This window comes from Dermochelys coriacea, chromosome 5, assembly GCF_009764565.3.
Source record: "Dermochelys coriacea isolate rDerCor1 chromosome 5, rDerCor1.pri.v4, whole genome shotgun sequence".
NCBI lineage: Eukaryota > Metazoa > Chordata > Testudines > Dermochelyidae > Dermochelys > Dermochelys coriacea.
The window spans coordinates 38,853,959-38,875,029 of NC_050072.1; the positions used below are offsets into that span (position 1 = coordinate 38,853,959).

The following is a 21,071-nucleotide window of genomic DNA, read 5'->3' on the forward strand; positions in this document are numbered from 1 at the left end:
ACCTACATTTTAAGAGCTATCCAAGAAAAAAAAATGTTGAACAATTTTTCCCCAGAATGATATAAAAAAATTCTGTGATATCATTATAAAAAGGCTCAGATACAACAGTTATTGAAGTAGTATAAGTAACAGGATAGATGTATCCATCATTCTCCATTGATCATTTGTGTGCCCAGAGGTATTAACTCAAAATACAGTAGGTTCAACTCACTGCCCCCCACCCCCAAAAAAGGAAAAATGAAATGCCAAAAATAATAATGGGGATAGCGTGATTTATTTGTGGTGATATGCTAGGAAAGCTAAATAGGTGTAATAGGCTAACATCTGACGTAGAGGGGAGTAGCGGGGTTGTGATAATCTGCAAGTATCATAAGGGCATAAACACCAAGCAGGAGATGAATCATACAGGATGGTATAAACTAGGAATAATAGGATGAAACTAAGAAAGGAAATGTTTGGGTAACTTTTAGGAAAAACTTTCTGATAGCGGGTTCCTTATGTCTCTAGATCTGCTTCTGTAAGGGAAGTGGTGAAAGACTCATTGCTTGGGAGGTTTAAAAGTAAATTAGATTAAAGCATTTGAAAACACATTGTAGAAAATAATTCTGCAGTGCCAGGAAAATGAACTGGTGTGCTAATAAGTCTTTCCATCTCTAATTTCCATAGTTTTGTCATTTAAAGATAGACATATCAGCCCCAAAAGATTAAAAATAGAAGACGATTGAAAGAAGTGGACATTTAAGTAACTGATTTACCTTAGCAAGTGTCTTATTGTACAGTTTTTAAAACTACTCTGAAGAGATCTCCGATCATTACCAATCTCAATTTTCTAGATCTATTTTTTTGTCCTGTTTTGTTCCCTTTTTGTTTTGTAAAGGGAAAAAGGAAATTTAACAAAAGATTACATATCTGGGAGAGAGTGAGGACTGATACAACGGATGCCAGGAGTGCTTCATTTTGGGTGGCCAGAACTGTATTCATCTATGTTTACATGTCAAGTAAAATTCAGATCTCTTATAACTATAGAAAGGCTATTTCTCAACAAAATATACATATCTTTTCAATCCCCCCATAATCTCAAAGATTTAAGTATAGTAAGACACTAGATATATTCATAAGACAATCTGTTTTATTTAAGAATCTCACATAAATTTCGATACAATAGAAATATTCTCAAATATTCTGGCTGAGAGCTGGAGCTATTTTTGGAAGCTATAAAAGCATCCAGGGAGTGACGTCTTCCCCTTTCATTTAGGCACAACATCTTTCTTCGCATATTCTCAAATTAAATTGGACCTAATTCTGACCTCACTAACACCATGGCACATCAGGTGTAACTCTACTGAAGTTAAGAGAATTACAACTGTATAGAACAGATGTAAGAGTTCAGAATTGAGTGGCTTGTATACAGAATGTCAGATACCCGCATCAAACTCTTCTTGCATAAATAGAACATGTACAATTGCAACTTTTGGTGTTTAAAATTCAGAATATGTACTCGTGCCTTAAAGATGGTAAAATATTAATGTTATTAAAATGTAATCTCCTAGAGAATTGATGTCAGGTATATTAAAATTTATTATAGTTAAAAGTTATTTAACTTTATTACTACATTCTTGAAATATTCTGTAGCATCTTCATTAAATTTAAGTACAGTAGCTGTTAAAGTTTTTTGCAAGTGCTTTATTATCTCTCTCCCACAAGAATCCATGTTGCTTGTCTTGCCAGGTAAGCAGGGCTCAGCCTGGATCCATATGAAGCATTCAAGACTATTCACACAAAAGGATCATTGTTAAGCAACAGCAGACATTAATTTCTCCCAGTTTCCAAGACCCAGTTGGCCAGAAATGAAAGATGACATTTGAATTTGGATTCTCACTTCACCCCCAAAAGATAGCACGCTAAGTTATTTTTATCTTTCTCCTCAGAACTGCACAAGTCATACCATGAACTGGACACTTAATCTTAAATTTTGATCCTTCAATCCTTACACAAGCAAAATTCCCATCTCAAATTGAATATCGTAGGATCAGGCCCTTGGTTAGAAAAAAGAACTGGTTTTTGAGTGCGCAATAGACCATAGTAATATTTTGGTGGAGGAATAGAGTATCTTCATTCTTGTTGCTAGACTGGCTAGGTTAATGGAGTTCCTAAATCAACCAGAAATAGCAAGCATTTGTTGTATGATCAGCTTCTCAATACATCCAGTAGCAAGAGCAAACTCTTAATACAAATATCTGACTTAGCTATCAAAGCTCTCAGTCGACCACTTTTATTGGTTGTTGCAGCTGTGATTCTATTCCAAATCCTACCCACAAATCCCTATATGACGTCGCTGCCATGATGTACTGTGTACTCTAAGTTAAGCATAGAAGAACTGAAGTTTAAATAGAAGATAGAATGTATTTTGCTTTGACTATAACTAAAAAATGGGATTTCAGAACACATGAATACCTAACCCAAAAAATTGCTTCATATTATTGCCAATATTTTTATCTTCCCTTCCTCCCAGTATTTATTATCACTTACCAAGTTATGACTTAACTTTGTTTGAAAGGTCGCTACACAAGCAAAGCAAGAAACTTCTTGAGGTCCAGCTTTTGGGAGACTGTCTTGTTTGTGAAATGCCATACACGTTAGCACAAACAAACAACTGGAACAAGATACAAGGTGGTGAAAAAAGGATTTTGTGCCTAATATAGTAGACTAGAAACATTACTGACGAACAAATGAGTGGGGGGAGGAGAATAACTTTTGGTGGTCTTGAGGAGTGGGGGTTCTTTCCTCTTCTCACAGTAATCAGAGGACTGACCTTAGAATTTGCATGGCCCCAAGTTGTTGGAAACAGGGACTGGGCTGTGAGCTGCTTTTGGTTAAGTGACATGCTTGTCTGCCAACAAGTTCTTCCCTGGCCCTGTGGTCTTACTGATGGAGATATTAGGAAACAAGACTCTTCCCTGCCCAGCTGGTGCAGAATTGGGGGTAAGTAGAGTTACCATCCACTGGCAGGCACACACTTACTTGCTGACCCCTCTAGGAAGGCAGCTGATTGGGGAGCAAGCCAACAGGCCACTTAAAATGATTATGAGATAGGGAAGCAGGCTGATGATGTGCCACTGAATATTTTGCAGAGGAATCTGGAATGAAGGCCTTTTTAGTGTTTCAAAAAGTGTCAAAAGCTGGGTCAGAGGAGTGGGAGCGGCAGTCCCACTGGGGCGGAGAGAGACTGCTTGTCCAACATGAAAAGAGTTAATGACACACACTCAAACCCAAACTCATTTCACCTGGTGTTGGGTTTCAATGCTAAACTTTCACCCAGCTCTATGGACATTTTTTTGAGCACAATTTTTAGAGGTGCTGAGTACTGCAGCTCCCGTTAACTTCAGCTAGAGCTGTGGATCCTCAGCACTTCTAAAAATCAGGGCCTTCTGTCTATTTTTCATTGGTAAGTAGTACAACATTTAGGAAAAAAAATGTTTTAAGATTATTTTTCAAATAATTTACTATTTGGATCTTGTAAAAGGTCAAGGTTGACATTAACTAAGAGTTTTTGGCTTATTTTAGAGGTTTTATAATACCTAGTTTATGTTAATTCATAATTTTACTCTTACAAACTATCTACTTGATATTCCAGAAACATCCTAATAGTGGGGAACAAAAATACAAAGGTCAACCCAATGATCAAAGAAACACTCAAGAGCTATACATGAATGTTAAATGATTCAGGACAGTATCACCTCATCATTTTTCCTTCTTTATTTGTAGCATGTTTCAACTTTACAATGTATAATACAGGGCAATGGAACAAGTCCTGACTGACAGATTGAGGGATTCCCCTCTATTCAGCACTGGTGAGGCCACCTCTGGAGTGTTGTGTTCAGTTTTGCTCCGCCCCACCTCCCACACCACCACCACTACAGAAAGGATGTGGACAAATTGGAGAGAGTCCAGCAGAGGGCAACAAAAATTATTAGGGGGCTGGGGAACATGACTTATGAGGAGAGGCTGAGGGAACTGGGCTTATTTAGTCTTCAGAAGAGAAGAGTGAGGGGGAATTTGATAGCAACCTTCAACTACCTGAAAGGGGGTTCCAAAGAGGATGCAGCTAGGCTGTTCTCAGTGGTGGAAGATGACAGAACAAGGAGCAATGGTCTCAAGTTGAAATTGGGGAAGTCTAAGTTGGGTATTAGGAAACACTATTTCACTAGGAGGGTGGTGAAGCACTGGACTTGGTTACCTAGGGAGGTGGTAGAATCTCCATCCTTAGAGGGTTTAAGGCCCTCTCTGGCATGATTTACTTGGTGTTGGTCCTGCTTTGAGCAGGGGGTTGGACTAGATGACTTCCTAAAGTCTCTTCCAACCTAATCTTCTATGATTCTAAGTAATTGTTACTGGGTTCAATGAGTTAACACTGGGAAACCCCAGACTAGAGTTTGTAGACTAAATCCAATTAAATTTTATTCCATTCCCTTCAAAAAGGCATTGTTAAAGACATTTATAATAATGCAGGAAATACTTGACATCCCAACCAGGTATAAATAGTCAAAGTATAAAGGTCTAAGACTGCTAGCTCTTATTTATGAGTGTAGTTCCAATTTAATTAATAGGACCACTTGCATGAGTAAGGACTAACAGGACTACATCTGTGTTTGCATATGGAGTGGCAAGGATGTGGGTGAGAGGACAGGACGTTAGATGTTCTTATTTGTATGTTCTATATCTGTACTCTATCCTGAGTCTGCTTTGTATGTTTAGAGAGTGTAAGGTCTTCAGGGCAGGGACTTTCTACCACCGAGACCCTAATCTTGGTTGGTGCCAAGGCACTCTACCACCTGGAGGTAGAAACAAACAGACTCTCACCCCAGAACACATGGGATGGTAATTCAGCTATTTCCACGCAAAAACACAAGGCATGTACCTCATGAAAAACAGTTCAGGAGAATAAGCTATTTGTGGAAAGGATGCAGGAACAAGGATTTCTATATCTGAATAAGCCATTGTTATAGCCTATTTTTTTTGTGATCATCAAGATTTTAATAATCTGCCTAGGTATTTTTGTAGTGAAGCTAACTGCTCCTTGTTCCATTTTCCTCTTTGTATAGATAAGTTTTTATTTTGAAGGATTACTTTATTTAAACAGCACACAAATGACTGATGTATCTAATTATTCTATTGTTTGAATGGTTCTGCTTCCCAGAGACCTATTTTCTGACCTCACCATGGGGGCAAGGGGAGAAATAAGTGTTCATTACACACATCAAGTTGTTGATCTTAACCATCAGATACTTTAACATAAGCTGTAAGCAGTTTTGAGCTACATGCTAACTGGAGGATACCCAGGCAAAGTCTAGGGATGCAGAGCAAAATGAAAATTACACGGGCATGTGAGGTATTTAATAAATATACTTACAAAATCTATATAATGCAAAATGTGGATCTGAAAAAATATTTACTATATTTGATTTCTTTAGAACCTCATTTTGGATAGAGTTGTGCAGGTACCAAAGTTTACTTTTGGCATGAAATTCCATGATTTTGCAATCTGTTTTTGTTCTGATTCAGAACACAAACAAAATATATAAAAGTTTCCTGTGAAATTATAGTACTGGAAAAATAAAGTTTCTGATTAATCTAAACATTCTATTTTGATCAATATCAAAACACATCCTTCTAATTTGACTTTTTATATCATAATTCATAAAAATTTCAAAACAAAAAGTTTTAAAACAAAAAAACAAAACATTACATTCCAATATTCTATTTCACCCTTATCAAAACATGTAGTTCCAATTTTTTTCAAAACACAATTGCACCAGAACCAACAAGTTTCCATGGAATGTTTCAATTTTGCTGAAAGCATTTTCTGACAGAAAAAGGTGCTATTGGAAAATTTTCAACCAATTCTTATTTTGATCTTAACATGTATTTTTGCATGCAAAAAAAGTTAAAAAGAGCATTGACTGAACATACAGTTAAAATTTGCTGTCTAAACTTGGAACTGATATTGTATGCTATTTAGCTAGTATCCCTTAATGTTGCTTAACATTCTTCATTGAGCTTGGAATTCTGCATTAACTAACATTTGGAAGTCATTTGAAATACTAATGGAAACATGTTCAAAAGATACAATAAGCTCAATTTTTAGCTCTAAATTGTACCCACTCAACCCAGTAGCCTACATAACAAGAAAATATGAGAAGCAGAAAAATGGGAGTGTGTACTTTAATATTTAGGTTAAGGAGGAATGCACCATCTATGTTTATCTTTTCAACTAGCTTTCAGATAAATATTTATAGATGAATTGAGGTATTGTATTTGAAGAAAATGCTATCTCAAGATCACCTACAAGATTTGTTGAAGATCAGCTCTGCAGAATGCTGCAAGTAAAGAAACCATCTGTGATAAATTCAGTTAGCACTATATATAGGCAAAATGAATAATTATATATTCTTGTTGGTGTGACATCCATAGATATCCATCATATTGTATGTACTTTTTAAATTCAACAGAATTGTTGACACTGTAAGAAATTGTATTACATAAGCAATACAAGAGGCAGCCATGTGTGAAAAATAAGGTCCTAATCCTACAAACATTTAGGAACAGATGTAGCTTTATTCCTATCAGCTGTCCCTGTCAAGGCAGCCTGCAACATGCCATGAGGGTCAACAGATTCAGGCTATTTCAGATTGAGGTGTCGGGGAGACTATTTTAAAGGGAAAGGGTCTTCACGGAGAATGTCCTGCCAGCAGCCCCATCTTTTTTTTGTACTTGTATACCTCAACTCATGTAGGCAGCTTTCAGGCTGTTAGGGCTTTATAGAGCAATAGGAACAGCTTAAACTTCACCCAGAAGCCCATATGCAACCAGTGAAGATCATGGAGGACTATGGTAATATGCTCACAATTCTACTTAATAAGCAGGCTACTATATTCTGTACTATTTTTATTTTCCAAGTAGATTTGAAACGTAGTCTCAAGTAGAACACACTACAATCTCCTACTTGTACGTTAATTTTAAAAAATTCAAAGGTTTTTGAAATCTAAACACACACATCTTTCTGCCACATCTTCTACTTACTTTGCCCAGCATACCAGTATCATCTTTGTTTTATCTGGATTGAGCCTCATTCAGATCATACCTCATCTCTGGCAGAGAGTGGAAAAAGGGACTGGACTAAGCTAACCTGCTTAGTATCAATGGGGTACCAGGAGCATGCTCAAGACATTATAACCTTTGCTTGCTTGGTAACTTTCCTAGGATATGTCTACACTGCAGCTGGGAGCAAACCTCCCAGCCTGGATAGACAGGTTCACAATAGAAGGGCTCATGTTAGTGTGCTAAAAATAGTCTGGATGTTGCAGCTCTGGTGGAAACTTGGGGTAGCCACCCAAGAGCAGAGCCAGCAAGTCAGCTGAGCTTGAATGCCTGAGCTGCTCCCCACAAAGCCACAGTGTCAACACTGCTATTTTTAGTGTGCAGTGTCAAGACGAGCTAGCAGGAGTCTGCCTACATTGCAGCTGGGAGCGTGCCTCCCAGCCCACAAAGACATATCCTTGGAGAGTTACCAACGAAGCAAAGGTTAAAGGGTCTTGAGTTGCTGACACCCACCCCTAATGGCCTCACATATGTGTTGAGCAAGAGAGACAGATGACTAGAGTAACAGCATGCTGTAGTGGACAGGGCATTGGATAAGGACTCCAAGCACCTTGGTTCTATTCCCAGCTCAGTTACTGACCTGCTGTGTGACCTTTGGCAAATCACTTCACCTTTCTGAGTCTCTTCTTCCTTTCCCACTTTTTGTCTGTCTTGCCTATGTAGATTGTAAGCTCTTAGGGGACAAGGTACAGTCTCTTCCTTCTAAGAGGGAGGAAGAAAGTAGAAAGAAGAGCGTGTGTGAAGTATAGCGGACAGAGAGAGTGAAGTTAGGTTGTTGAAGGGTGGTGGTGATCATGTCAGGGAACTTCTGCGGCTGCTTCCCATGCAGAGGGATGAGAAAGAAAAGCCTCCTGGTCTGATATCCTGGGTGGGTTCCACTGAGTCTGCTATGGAGAGGAAGCTGGAAGGACCCAGCTTATACCCAGCACCATCTACAGCCAAAGGTGCAGGGACCTTTAGAAAAGAAGCCACAAAGATCTGGAGATTTCTATAGTCCTTCTCTTGAAAACTTCTCCCAGCTGCTGCCAAATCATCATTTTCACAAACTAGGTTGATTAGGATTACACTTCTTTACATACACATAGTTGTATTTAAATCTGTACTAGACTGTTTTCTTAAAATGGCCTGCTGTTGCTACCACCAGTGTAAGCAACAGTAGGAACACTAGCATAGACTCACTGCTGGTATTTTAATTGCTGCATCATCTAACCATGCTCAAAGCAGGTCTGGACAATAGATTTGTTAAAACACTTAAAATAGCTCCCACCACTCATGAAACTGCACCAATGGTAGCAGTGGTAGGAAATTTTAAGGGCAAAAATATTGTGTAGGAGGTGTGAGCTGGTACGACATCGTGCATCAACTATGGGAAAGGGACTTTTTCAATTGAACCATATGAACTGGAACCATAAACTCACTGAACATTAAATCCCACCAAATGAGGGTAAATCCATCCTCATCATCGTATCCACTCATACTCCACACCTGAACATAGCCATTATATGAACATACCCCATATCTCAATGTCTATACTTTGACCCTTTACACTTTTACCCCCAATCGGGGAGATTGTAGATTATATATTCCTTACGCCACCCGTTCCTAAACGGAATTTTGCACCCCTTGATAATCTGTACGTTATTCCCTGATAACCAGAAACTTCTATGCTTAAACTCTGTACTGTTTTCTTTTTACTTCAACATCATCTTAATAAAATTATTAAATACTAACAAGGACTACATACTGGCATACATTTGCCACATTGGGCCCTTGAAGAGTACTGCAGTGTTGCCCTACCATTGCTAAATATGCAGAATACTTAGCCCTTAAGTTTGTTACGCTTAGGCATGGTTTTCCAGATGAAAAGGTGTTATATACATAACATTACTTTAGTATATAAAATTATGCACTCAAAAGTTAGGAAATGACAACATTTAGGTTGCAACCTTAATTCTGCCTCCTAGTGCATATACATTCTAATACAATCTTTCATTACATGTTCATATACTTAATTTTTTCCCATATAACTGCTGTGTTACTGCTTTTCCATTCAGTGCCCAGGATGGACAGTGCTCAGGCAACAAGGAAGCTGTTTAGTATTTCATTTTATCCACCACATTCACTGTCTGTCTTGTTTACCACACACTATTCAAAGATTGCAATGAATATAGGATTACTCATTTCCTTGTGGTCTTGTCTAGGGTGCTCATCTGCATACTTGTCAATCCACGGAGAGATAAAGCATTATTTATCCACGTTTTAAAATGGAGAAACAAGACTCACTTAAGGCCACACAACTGGAACTGGAAACGGAGTTAAGACAACAACTCAAAACCTTTCAACTCCAAACTCTATGCTCAAGATCACACTGCTTTACTTCCAGAGATGCTGAGCATCCATAACTCCTGTTGACTGCTGTTGTGAGTGCTCAGAATTTCTGCAATCATGTACCAGGTGTCTCAGGTTAGTCACCCAGAAAATGAGAAACACACAAGTAGTGGCTACCTGCCAAAATTTTTGTTTCAGTAACTTGCTCAGCATCAAACAACAAGTCTGTGGCAGAGGTAGGAAAAAAAAGAGAATTATTCTCCTCCATGGCATTAACCTGTCTTAACCACCAGAGCATCCTTGCTCTTCTGGCAAGCCCCTGTTTAATTCTCCCTCCACCTTCCATCGTCTAGAGCAAGGAATGCAGGGACCCTAAAGACAACAGCTTCATTTACTACATTGCTCGGATTCATTTCTTGAGCAGCATCCATCCTGTGCACTAAATGAGGAAAGGATCATATGGAGAAAACACAGTTTGTGATCATATAATTACAGACTATCATAATGCATACTCACAAGGAGGACAAAATTAAAGTTGCTTGGGCAACCTAATTGCTTATCTTTCAGAGGTCGACTTTGCAATCTAAATAATGGTCTTTTCTGTAGTTTCCTAGGTATTTTTAAAAGCAAAAATAAATTCTATTACGTGCACCTGTAACAATCTCCCATCATGAATCAGCAGGATTTGAACCCTAAACCCCAAGCACTACAGCACAGACTGCTACCACTTGACCTACTGGACTAAATATAGTAGCTAGTAGAAGGAAGCGGTTTTTATCAAAGAGGGAGAATGGGACACTGGGGTGGTCTGTATGAAGCCTACTCAGATCTTTCTCTTTCCCCTTCCACAGAGAGTATAGGGCTTCTGGCCCACATACTGTAGTGTCTTAGGGCCATATATTAGATCCAAGTCAGGGGCAGTCTGGTCTAGCTCCCTGACTCTCCCTCCATCTACTGAAGCTACTCCAGTAATAGTTGGACTGCCTGCTTCCAATGCATGAGGTGCTGCTTATGTGGTAGCATGAACCCAGCCTTCGATTAGAATGTTTGTGCTCATTTATTATTTTCGCATGCTGCCAAAATTTTGCTGACAGGGCAAGCGATAGAAAGGAAATGACAGTTTTTGAAAGTATTTTATTCAGCTAAACCAGAATAGAACTTCTTGCTATGAAGAAAAGGTACTTTTCTGGGTCCAGGGCTTTCTCCCTGATTAATTTCAAAGGCTTGTTGCAAACAATGGAGATGTTAGAGAATTAAGTTGCTAAGCAACTTAAATATAGGGGTCACTACCAACTCCTCCTATAATAAAATGTAAAATATAATATTCTCACTGTGATAGTAAAATTAATGGATTGAAGTTATGGCCAATACTATTACATACAAATATATGATATGTCCTGCAAGCATGGTATAAAAGGGCATACTGCAAAAAACTGAAGACTTTTTTGTTGAAACTTGTAGGAATATTAATTGATTCAAACTGTTTTCTACTTTGAGTGGCATAGGATTAAAGTGACTAAACTTTAGTTTTTAAGCATCTGCTATTACCAGTCACCTACAAAACTAAAATTAGTTTTATAAGTGATCCTCCACTCTCTCCCTCAGGTTTATAGGCCTGTGTCACTCAAGGAGATTTTTTGGTTTACACTTAAACTGAATCTGTAGGGATGATTTACACGCAAATCAGGAAGAGTGCAAAGAAAGACTAATGTGAACAAGCATTTTCCAACATAAAAAAATCCTTGTAAGAGATAAATACTGTGTATGCTTACAGCTAGATAGGATTTCTGATTTCTTTTGTCACAATTAAATTGGCATTAATGTGACAAAATACATTGGGGTACATATTGTGAGATCCTTTGGTTTAACAATTCTTTTTTATATTGCATTTTCAATAAAGCAGACATTGTGTATGGGCAACTGGCCAAAGCCAAGACCATACAAATATGTTAACAGAATAGACCTTGTAAAGAAGGGCTTGTCATTTTAAAATTCCCAAAAGGAATATAAATACAACGCAAATGTGAGAGCCTCTCCCTGCTCTGGCTGCTTTATGCTGGCTAAAAGGCTAGAGCAGTGCAAAGTGATTCCAAAATCTCTGGTTACATCTGGGAAGGATTGCCCTGGCACAGATACTGCACATTAAATCATAAGGCTACCTCCTGACCAGAGGACACTCTCAAGCACTGGCAGGATGCTAAGGCTGGAGCACAGTACAGAGTGCTACAGAGATTCCTGGAAAAAACAATGAGTAGTACGGTGGCACCTTAAAGACTAATAGATTTGGGCATAAGCTTTCATGGGTAAAAAAAAAAACAAACAAACACCACTTCTTCAGATGCATGGAGTGAAAATTACAAATACTCTCGTCCCCTAATGCCCCTACTCTACTTGTGCTACACTGATGACATCTTCATCATCTGGACCCATGGAAAAGAAGCCCTTGAGGTATTCCACCAGGATTTCAACAATTTCCATCCCACCATCAACCTCAGCCTGGACCAGTCCACACAAGAGATCCACTTCCTGGACACTACAGTGCCAATACACGATGGTCACAAACACCACCCTATAACAGAAACCTACTGACCGCTATTCCTACCTACATGCCTCCAGCTTTCATCCAGATCACACCACATGATCCATTGTCTACAGCCAAGCTTTACGATACAACCGCATTTGCTCCAACCCCTCAGACGGAGACAAACACCTACAAGATCTCCATCATGCATTCTTACAACTACAATACCCACCTGCTGAAGTGAAGAAACAGATTGACAGAGCCAGAAGAGTACCCAGAAGTCACCTACTCCAGGACAGGCCCAACAAAGAAAAATCACAGAACGCCACTAGCCATCACCTTAGGCCCGCAACCAAAACCTCTCCAGCGCATCATCAAGGATCTACAACCTATTCTGAAGGACGACCCATCACTCTCACAGATCTTGGGAGAGAGGTCAGTCCTTGTTTACAGACAGCCCCCCAACCTCAAGTAAATACTCACCAGCAACCACACACCACACAACAGAACCACTAACCCAGGAACCTATCCTTGCAAGAAAGCCCGTTGCCAACTCTGTCCACATATCTATTCAGGGGACACTGTCATAGGGTCTAATCACATCAGCCACACTATCAGAGGCTTGTTCACCTGTGCATCTACCAATGTGATATATGCCATCATGTGCCAGCAATGCCCCTCTGCCATATACATTGGTCATATTGGACAGTCTCTACGTAAAAGACTAAATGGACACAAATCAGACGTCAAGAATTATAACATTCAAAAACCAGTTGGAGAACACTTCAAATCTCTCTGGTCACTCGATTACAGACCTAAAGAGTGGCTATCCTTCAACAAAAAAGCTTCAAAAACAGACTCCAACGAGAGACTGCTGAATTGGAATTAATTTGCAAACTGGATACAATTAACTTAGGCTTGAATAGAGACTGGGAATGGATGAGTCATTACATGAAGTAAATCTATTTCCCTATGTTATTTCCCCCCCTCCCCCCCGTTCATCAGACGTTCTTGTCAACTGCTGGAAATGGCCCACCTTGATTATCACTACAAAAAGTTCTCCCCCCCCCCCCGCCTGCTGGTAATAGCTCATCTTAAGTGATCACTCTCCTTTCAGTGTATATGATAAAACCCATTGTTTCGTGTTGTGTGTGTGCGCGTGCACATATAAATCTCCCCACTGTATTTTCCATTGAATGCATCCGATGACGTGAGCTGTAGCTCACGAAAGCTTATGCTCAAATAAATGTTAGTCTCTAAGGTGCCACAAGTACTCTTTTTCTTTGTGCCTGGAATCCAGGTATTGCTATGAACCTTGAGCCTCTACAGTTTACTAAAGTCTATCCAACATTTGGTTCATGTAAGGACTGCTTCGAGCAATAAAACCATTAATGATTTAAGTTGTCATCCAAAGTGAGACCAGAGCATAGGTAACTACATTGGAGACTTTGGTGCTGGTCGTAGGGAGGGAGAACTCATCTCAAAAGTGCAGATTAGATTGTGACATTTCTGTAGTAGAAACTAATACTTTGCCATTTCTTTTGCTTCCAACAATCTGCTATCCTCTAGGATTAAATGAGATCAAGAGTCAATACAATGCAAACCCAGACTGGAACATTCACTAAACACCTCTTTTTGACTTACTAAGTTTATTGGCTAAGGATGTAAGAGCCTCCAAATGTCTGTCAATTTCTTTCCAGTCTGCACAAACAACTTTGACAGGCAGTATGATCTAAGAAAGGGGTTAAGAGCCAGGCGCACTTGAATTCCATTTCCAGTTTTGCCACTGATTCTGTCTGTGGCTTTGGGCAAGTCACTTCACCTCTGTGCAGTGGGGATAACAATGCAAGGCTATTTATCTACCTCAGAGAGGTGATATGAAGGTTAGTTAATGTTTACTATACTTTTAAAAGAAAGACATACTCTATACAAATGCTAAAAATTATTGTGTTACTGTTCATTCTTCTTACTGGCAGGTGAATCGTAGTGCACAGCTGCTTCTGCTGAAAGCAGCCTAATCTGTGTGAAGCTGCTAGACAGAGCTGAGGCTTGGGGGCCCAAAGAACAGGATTTTGAGTCTGAACATGAATCAAACTGAAACTTTTCCTTTCCTCTATCTTTCACTCATTTCCACTTATTTTCAGTGCATAAACTACCCTGCTGAGCTGCAAAATTATATGTCTGAAGAGCAGCTGTCTCCCAGGATTCATTTCCAGTGCATGCTGCTCTGTTATGGTCCAATTTCCCTATTTTCATCATCCCTGGCAATGCTCAAGCTCTTAAAACAATAACCTGGAACAGTTACAACTTCCAATATGAGTTTACTGGACAATAAAATTATTGTGGCAATTTTATAATAGAAGCTAGAGCTTTCTCCATTATTCTTTGAATCCCTTTTCTTGAGTAATAAGTTATTCAGGGCCAGATTGTGCCACCTTTGTTCATGCTGAGTAGTACCAGTAGCGTAGCTGGGGGGGTGGGGGGGCTGACTGCTCCCCCTCTGAGCACAAGTGGTGCCTTTTTAATTTATAGGCACCTTTAATTTTTACTCACCTGGTGGTGCTTCGGGTCTTCAGCAGTGCGGGCCTTCATGCTCTTCGGCTCCTCAGTGGCACTTTGGCAGCACGGGCCTTCACACACTCTAGCTTGGGGGTGGTGGGGGGGGGCCTTCACTCGCTCCGGGTCCTCGGCAGCATTTCGGCAGCAGGGGTCTTCAGTGCCACTGAGGACCTAGAGTACCACCCAGTGAGTACAAGCGGGTGGCACCTTTTTTTATGTCTGCTGCTCCAGTTCACTCCACCTAGCTACGCCACCGAGTAGTACCTTACTACTTGCAGAGTAAGATACAACTCGTCTTTTGAGTAAAGAAAAAAATCTGGCCCTTAATGTCTTATTGTAGGACAGACAAAAGTGGAAGACCCAGAGACAGACACCAGGATTTACCCTGTTAGATGTTAGTAAAGACTAAGAGCACTATCAGGCCATGTCTACACTACCCACCGGATTGGCAGGTAGTGATTGATCTATCGGGGATCGATTTATCGCATCTAGTGTAGATGCGATAAATCGATCCCTGTCGACTCTGGAACTCCACCACGGTGAGAGGCGGCAGCGACGGGGAAACGGCGGCCGTCAATCCCGCGCTGCAAGGATGCGAAGTAAGTGATACTAAGTTGCTCTAAGACACGTCGACTTCAGCTATGCTATTCTCATAGCTGAAGTTGCATATCTTAGATCGATCCCCTCCCCTAATGTAGGCCAGGCCTCCGAGTTTTGATCTTAATTCTCCAAATAATTCCTCTCAAAAATGAGGAGAAATTAGCCATGTCTCATAGGCAGGTTGCACCTAGCAAAACAGTTGATAATTAGGATCAAACTACTGCATCTCAAAGAGGGGAGAGGGAAATAGGGACAACTTTAAAATAAGGTATGGACAGATCTATCACCCACAGAAGTCAGTAGAAATCTAATTGACTTTAATGGACTTTGGATCAACCCTTAACTATTTAAGTAGGACATTGCTTATCTAATCTACAATATTTTTCCATTAACATCATCTTTTAACAACTAGCTAAACTGGAGCATGGGAAAGATGAAGTTTCATGGATTAAGAATGTGCTACATTTACAATTCCAAAAGTTTACTATGGTATAAGCCACTGTCACCACAACGGTCTTTAATGCCACCAATATTTTTTTTAAATCTTTTTACTTGGTTATATATTTAAACAATATTAGAGCAACTTAAAATAAACCTTACATAGTACAACATTCATGCCTGAGGAATAGTGTATGAACAACATAGAAAGCAGTAAATAGTAACAGGAAATGCAATTTGAGTATATACACAGAGTATAGCTGTGTGAAATTCAGAAATTTGTATTTTCAGAATTTTGCAGTGAAAACTGATTTTTATTTGCATGTTTCTGAGAATCCATTTTCCAATTTTGCTTTACTTGCAATTATACTGAAAGTTATTTAAGAGAAAATGCAAATGTTGGCCTATATTTCATGCAAGGACATGAGACTCGTTTTCAGTCTAAAATAGACCCTTTGCTGGAAAAAGCAGACTCATGGTTGCCAGAAAAATGCAAGTATCTGAGCAAAACAGCCAGTGGAAACAGGCCTCTTTATGGGTTCATAACAAAATGTACCAAGTCTAAAGTTATCAGAGGAGGCCTAAGAGTTGTGATTTCTTCCAAGTTCAGGCTAATGTATGTTGTGTTACAACTCAGTTACAAGAGCTACATCCTGCAGTTTGTACCTTCGTGTTATTTCTGTGTGAACCCCTAGATAAAGTTTAGTTTCAGTGGGTTTGTTGGAACTAGCATTAGAATTAATCCTTGGCTCAGATGTAACCACACTTGTTTTTAGGGTAACAAAAGGGCTTGTCAAACTGATCATATGAAACATGCTCACCTAATTGGGAACACAGGTGAAATGTCATGAAACTTGCTAGCATGTTATTAGAAGCCTGTGTAACAACATCCTTTCCCCAAAATACCAAAGATTTTTTGTTCCAAATATCAGTTTAAACAGTCTCCAAATGCATTTTAGGCTTTTCCATTTATGGAATTAGCATCTCATTAATGTGACATTTCACATCAGATTGCATCAATCATATTGTATATTAAGAGGGCAGAAGCATTATAACAATTGAGACAGCTGGCCTCATTGTCATGCAAAAGTCAGGCTTTAGGAGCAATCTAAGGGCCCCTATTCCTCAGGCTCAGATGCATTCCTGGAGGTATTGTAGCATTTGGAGGTGGGTTTCTGTGTGATGGGGAGATTGCTGCTGCACTTCATCTTTTGAAACTAATATTGAGATATTCTTGAGGTGGCTGGTCACCTCATCTATCTGTTGCAGATGAAGTAACCAGATGGAAGTTGCTTGTGGATGGGAGGGGAAAGAGGAATATACAATAGCATCTGCATGGATGGGTGGCTGAAAATTCTTGGATCATATTTCAAGAAGCCTTTAGTCAGACTAACCTATCAAATTGTTTTATTCAGACTAGACTATTTCAAGTGTCCTTTCCCTGGACCAAACATCGTTCATGGTCATTCAGAGTAGCAATTAGTAGTCATTCGTGAGGACAATAGCCATTGGGCCAGTGCAAGAGAGAAAATGCCTCTGTAGCCCAGAGGGTTTAGGGCACCCATCCAGAATATGGGGGAACTGTTGTATTGAGATAAAATAAGCAGGCCAAAGACATTAACATAATCCAATCACAGTCCAACATTATAGTGTGTTAAACAAGAGCTGGGGCTTGGTGTACAAAGACCTCAGCCTGCTTAGCACCATGGCAAACACCATTAAAAATATCTTTCAACTTTTATTAAAGATACAGAAAAAGGAAAAACAGTTAAAAGATTTGAAATAAAGTATTAAATTAGGCTTTCATTTTAACAACTTCCTGCATTCCTTTTCCCTTTAGCTGTAGACAGTTTTTAGAAGGAATCGCTTCCCCTCCCTGCAAGGGTGTCGGAGCCATCCCAAAAGTGGGTGGCCAGGGGCCTTTGCTCTCCCAAGGACCCACCCACAGCCAAGTCGGAAGTCAGAGCAGGGCTAGGGAGCTTGTGCTGCCTACACCTGGGGTGGGTGGGGGCCTAAAGCAGCCCCCTACCTGTGTCCCCGCCACCCAGATCTCCTGCCCAGGGCAAGTGGAGGGACTCAGGCTCCCCCACAGCTGCCCGCACAGCTCTCCCCCACCTGGCTCTGGCCATGGGGTAGGGGCCTCAGAGCCACAACCAGGCCAATAAGAGCTGCATGGGCAGCTATGGGGAGCTGCAGCAGACCCTCCCACTTGCTTGTGGTGCAGGGAGCCCAAGGAGAGCAACCCCTAGACCGTGTCCTTGTCCCCCCCTCCCAGGGCAGATGGAACATCTGCAGCTCCCCACAGCTGCCTGCTCAGCTCTTACCATGGCTGGGCTGTGGTTCTGAGGTCTCACCCCCTGGCCAGACCAGGGTTGTGGAGAGCCGCATGGACAGCTGTGATGAGCCAGCATGGAGTTGCAAATCCTCCATCTCCCCTGGGCTGGGTGGGCGGGGACGCAGGGTAGGGGCTGCTCTCAAACCTCCCACCTCTACCGCATTGCGGGCAGGTGGAGGGTCTGCATGGCTCCCACAACTGCCTGGGCTTCCTGGCCAGGCTCCACACTGGCCTGGCCAGAGGGTGGGGCCTCAGAGGGAAAAGGGGAAGGGTGCTGGGTCTGTCCACTTTCAAAAAGTGGGAGGGCTATGGCCACCTGGCCCCCCTGGTTCTGATGCCACTGCCTCCCTGTCTTAGATTATATCAAAGATAGCAATAACCATCCTTTTGGCAGAAAAGAGAAGTGAGTTGAGATGGGCTGGAGATGTCATTACTGCTTATGTTAAAGACCAATTTTAGAAGGAAAAAGGCCCCTTCATTTATAGTCTCTTAGATGGTATCAAAGATGGTAATAACGGTCATTCAAGCTGATGTTTTGGATTCAGCTGGAGCCAGTAGGGGTGGCAATGCCATCTGGGTCCCTCTCTCTCTGTCTCGTTCCGGTCAAGACAACTCTCAGTATCAGGATGATGAAGGGCTAGGGTGCCAGGAAACAGTGCGGGTGAGGGCCATGGTAAAGCTGTTGCCCCTGTCTGTTCCATTTTTTCTTTTGTACTTTCACCAAAAATCTTTTTAAGGACCCAGAAATATGGGTAGAATAGCCCATCCCCTCACTATTTTGGTCGCTAACTAGGCCTGAGTGCTGACATACCCATTTTAGTTCATTAAACTTTGGGCTCCACAGCACCTGTTTTTAACAAGCATAATTTCATCACAGTCCTTAAACCATATCAATTTGGCTTTTTGTTGAGGCTAATTCAGTTATTCTGTCTCCCTTTCATACCTTTTCCCATCAACATTTGTTATTGCAGGTTCTTGTGATTATGATTTCTTACATACTTTTTACAGTTGAACCCATAATTCAGGCAAATTTGTAGGCTGAAAGGTCAAAACAGACCGAAGTTTAAGTCCCTGCTCCAACGACTATTTATAAAACTGGAGAGACTTAGAAACACCTGCCTGAGAATATCCCATAGTTCAGTGACTAGGGTCCTCTCCTGCAATGGGAGGAATTCAAATCTTACTCATCATGTAGAGGGGGGAATTGAAGCCAGGTCTAATATCTGAAATAAGTTCCCTAGACACAGGGCTAACACTTATAAGTGGGGGCCTACCAAGTTCAGGGTCCATTTTGCTCAAGTTCATGATCATAGGATTTTAAAAATAGTAAATTTCATGATTTCAGCTATTTAAATCTGAAATTTCACAGTGTTGTAATTGTAGAGTTCCTGACCCAGAAAGGAATTGTGGAGGGTTTGCAAGTTAGTGTGTGGGGGGTGCAATACTGCTACCCTTACTTCTGTGCTGCTGCTTGTGGCAGCACTGCCTTCAGAGCTGAGCAGCTGGAGAGGGGCAGCTGCTGGCTGGGAGCCCAGCTTTGATGGCAGAGTTGCCACTAGCAGCAGTAAGGATGGCATGGTGTGGTATTGCCATGCTTGTTTCTTCACTGCTGCTGGTGAGGTGCTGCCTTCAGCGCTGGGCTCCCAGCCAGCAGCTGTCCCTCTCAGCTCTGAAGGCAGCGCAGAAGTAAGGGTGGCAATACTGTGATGCCCCCTAAAATAACCTTGTGACCCCCTGCAACTTGCTTTTGGGTCAGGACCCCCAATTAGAGAAATTCTGGTCTCTCCCATGAAATCTATATCATATACACAGTATAGTATGGTAAAACCACACAAGATCAGATTTCACAGCCCATGATGTGTTTTTCCATGGCTGGGAATTTGGTAGGGCTCTACTTATAAAGGAGGCACCCCCAACTCACCCTACTATGTGAATCCTTTGTTTTGTTTTTGTCAAATGCCTAAAAGCGTAAAGGAAATTTTTTGAGTTGAAATAAAATGTTTTGTTTCAACATTACCAAAATGTTTCAACTTTTTTGGTTCAGTCAATACTCTTTAGTGAACTCAATAAAAATGTGCAAATAGTTTCAGTCAACCTGAAACTACATTTTTTGGTGAATATTAAATATAAAAAATTTCACCTCTCTACTTGTTATTTGAAGAAAACAAACTAAAAGTTAAAGGATTTCTTCTTCATGCAGAAGCCTATTATTGATATTCCATCTTATGATACACACACACACACACACCTTGATAATTATATATATGCACACTAAATATATTGCTCATTGTTGAAAAATAACCCTAAAAAATAAGCACTTTCATAAATATTAAAAGAGGCTGCCTGCATACTTCTAATCTGCCATATGGAAGGTTAGGCAATCACTAAATTTAATAAATGTAACTGAGTTGCTATCAGCAGCATGTTCAACCCATTAATTGACAAGCACTTATTTTTGCAGCTCCTGCTAGCTGCTCTAGAAGGGAAACATTAATATAAAGCCTACAAATCCTTTATCTCAACAATGGCCTTGATTAACCAGTTTTACACTAGCATGAGATCAGAAACAAGCTAGATATATTTAACACTTTAAACATCAAAAGAAAATGAGCAGGAATAAAAAGGAATAGTTTGTCAATGTGAAAAAGCAATTTTACATCTTAAGTAGTAAGACTTCATAGAAATGAGAGGACAACTTTCCATTTTTCTTCATTTGGCAATGAACATTAAAGTTTTGATTTCATTCATTTACACTGGTGTAAATCAGAAACCACTCTGTTAAATTCAATGGTGTTTGCTCTTTTTCAAAACTGGTGTGAAAAGAGAAATGGGCCCCTAGACTTCCTAAGGAGAAAATAGAACTCAGCCTGTACAATGGAATTTATACATTATATCACAAATTCCTCAGGTCAGGGACTGTCTTCACTGTGAGTCTTACACCTGCTGGTACTTCAACTCAAGTCATAATAATTTCACAGTGCTTTACTAAGCAAGCCATATAGGATTTCTAAATCCCACTCTTAGGATTTAAAAAAAAAAGTTTTAAATAATGAAACTTTCCCTCTTCATAATTTATTAATTGTACATTATTCCCCCTCCACCTATTCAATGAAAGAAGAGTCCTCATCTCCT

The 21,071-nt window shown here is 40.3% G+C and overlaps 1 protein-coding gene and 1 long non-coding RNA gene across 2 annotated transcripts in view; one reads left to right on the plus strand and one right to left on the minus strand.

Moving 5' to 3' along the window:
• Window positions 1-21,071, minus strand: part of PDE4D (phosphodiesterase 4D) — a 1,154,521-nt gene that overhangs the window by 768,137 nt on the left and 365,313 nt on the right. The gene's annotated exons all lie outside the window — the stretch shown is intronic.
• Window positions 168-19,405, plus strand: LOC122460465. Its single transcript, XR_006281777.1, has 3 exons — window positions 168-178; window positions 14,021-14,030; window positions 19,203-19,405. It is a non-coding gene; the product is annotated as an uncharacterized LOC122460465 (long non-coding RNA).